This window comes from Jaculus jaculus, chromosome 6 (genome assembly GCF_020740685.1).
Source record: "Jaculus jaculus isolate mJacJac1 chromosome 6, mJacJac1.mat.Y.cur, whole genome shotgun sequence".
NCBI lineage: Eukaryota > Metazoa > Chordata > Mammalia > Rodentia > Dipodidae > Jaculus > Jaculus jaculus.
The window spans coordinates 53,443,377-53,446,116 of NC_059107.1; the positions used below are offsets into that span (position 1 = coordinate 53,443,377).

The following is a 2,740-nucleotide window of genomic DNA, read 5'->3' on the forward strand; positions in this document are numbered from 1 at the left end:
GTCATGTGATAAACTGGTTCCAAACTATGAAAGTATGCAAAGGATCAAAATTAATCAAATAATTACTACAGAAAGACATAGTGAAAATTTTGTGGTGTATAGTCTATTCAGTACAAATTATATGGGCATGTGTAGCACAGGACAGTGTAAAGACAAGAGGGGCTAGAATCATGTGATATAAGAATCAGAGATGTAGAAGGTCATCATAACCCAGTAAAGAAAGGATAGTATAGTAGAAGTGGCTTTAAAATCCTGTAAATGTTAAACCACTCATAAAATAATAGTAATTAATAATATTAATAACTATTTTGGTCATCTAAGTGGAGCTGGCAACATGATTGGTCATGCATTAGCAGCTTGGAAAAGCAATAGTCCTTGCAGCATGGCTGACCAGCTAACTGAAGAGCAAACTGCAGAATCCAAAGAAGCCTTCTCATTATTTGACAGGATGGAAATAGAACTATAACATCAAAGGAATTAGAAAATGTAACAAAGTCTCTTGGGCAGAAGCCCACAGAAGCAGAGCTACAGGACATGATTAATGAAGTTGATGTTCATGAAAGTGGCACAATTGACTTATCTGAATTTCTGACAATCATAGCAAGAAAAATGAAAGACACCAATAGCAAGGAAGAAATTAGAGAAGCATTCAGTGTGTTTGATAAGGATGGCACTGGCTATATTAGTGCAGCAGAACTTTGCCATGTGATGACAAACCTTGGAGATAAGTTAACAGATGAAGAGGTTGATAAAATGATCAGGGAAGCAGATGTTGATGGTGATAGTCTCGTAAACTGTGAAGAGTTTGTACAAATGATGACAGCAAAGTGAAAATAATTGTATAGAATATGTTAAATTTCTTGTATAAAATTACTTTCCTTTTCATTATTTGTAACTTATCTGTAAAAGGTTGTTCCCTACTATCAAAAATATGCATGCATAGTAATTAGGTCTTCCTCCCTTTCTCTGCCACCCCAAATACTGGGCCATCCCCTCTGCCCCGCCCACCAGCAGATGGTGCTGTTCCATCCACCCTATCTCTCCTTGCTGCTGGACCATGCATTCCCATCCCCCCTACCCCACCACACCACCATACCATACAGTCTTATCACATTGCCCCTCTCCATCACCACACCATTCAGTCCCATGCCCCCACCACACTGTACTGTTAAACTGCACCATCTCATCAACCCACCCCATTGTGCTGCCAGACTGCAGAGGCCAATCTCCCCACCACACCACTGGGTCATGTCACTCCATTACCTCACCCCACTGAATCACTGGACCATGCAGTCCCATGCCCCCTGCCCCACTGCACTGCCTTTGCCTTTCCTTGCCTCTCCCCTGATATGCTGCAGGACTACACCATCCCATCACCCAGCCCTGCTACATCAGTGGACCACACAATCCCATCCCCCTGCCCTGTAACCTGCCAATGGACCCAGCCATTAGGTCCCTGGGTCCCCACCAAGCCAGCACCAACTCCTGTCTGAACAGATAGACCCCCTTGCCATAAAAAAAGCCTCATCTACTAAAGCATAAAAGGAAACAATCGCTGAAGACACTCCTAAGGTAAATTGCAGCTTCCTTCTGAATTGAATATGATTCTCAAACTGTGATGGACACACCACAGTGCAAATGGAACAACACAAAACATCAAATGGAAGTAACTGCAACAAAGTTCTCTAGTCCCACAATGGAAGTCTCTAATCAAAGCATAGAAATGACAGGAGGATCAGAACTACAAAATGAAGAAACAAGGAAGGTGACCCTGACCAAGAAATTGGCATAACTTGCAGAAAATCCACAAAATACAACAATTGTGTGAATGCTTTGCTTGGTAGGTTGGACCTAATAGGAAAAACAAACAACAATAACAACAACAAAACAGAGACAGACTTCAAAAGAGAGATAAGTAATCTGAAAGAGATCCAGAAAAAGAGGATCTTGGTAATCAGCTGGCTAAGCTCAAGGAAACAAATAAATGCAAGGATGAATTCAAAGATGCATTAAGAAATTAAAAAATGACCTTAAAAGGGAATTTGATAAAGGCATGTATACTATATAGAAAAAAATGCAACAGAAAATACAATCCAAATTGAACAAGTCCAAATCTCACTGGAAGTCCTCAAAAACTGAGTCAGTCATGTGGAGGACAGAACTTCATAACTGGAAGACAAGACAGATGAAACAGTTTGTGAGTCCAGAAACTTCAAAAAGTTTTGTGAACAGAACATGAGGGAATGATGGTAGGATACTCTTAAACATTTGGATCATGGGTACTCCAAAAGGGAAAGAAATTCAGAACAAAGGCACAACAAACTTACTCAACAAAATTATTGAAGAATATCTTCCTACCCTCTCAAAAGAGAGTCCCATCAAGATACAGAAACTAACAGAACTCCAAGCAGACTGGACAAAAGGAGAAAGTCTCTAAAACATAGTGTCATTAATACTATAAGCAATGAAAACAAAAGATAAGAGTTCTAAAAGCAGCAAGAGAAATGACACATTACATATAAAGGTAACCCCATAAAAATTACCTCATAATTCTTAATGGAAACCCACAAAGCCAGGCGGGCCTGGAATGGAACACTGCAAAGTCTAAGAATATATGGCTTTCAACTCAAAGTAATGTACCTAGCAAAAGTATCTTGCATAAATATATGGTGAAAGAAAAGCTTTCCACCATAAAACTCAGCTCTACAACTATGTGAAAATAGAACCAAACCTACAGACA

At 39.8% G+C, this 2,740-nt stretch overlaps 1 pseudogene; it reads left to right on the forward strand.

Annotated features, from left to right (window-relative positions):
• Nucleotides 1–382: 382 nt before the first annotated feature.
• Nucleotides 383–831, forward strand: LOC101598889 (annotated as a pseudogene).
• The last annotated feature ends 1,909 nt before the right edge of the window (nucleotides 832–2,740 follow it).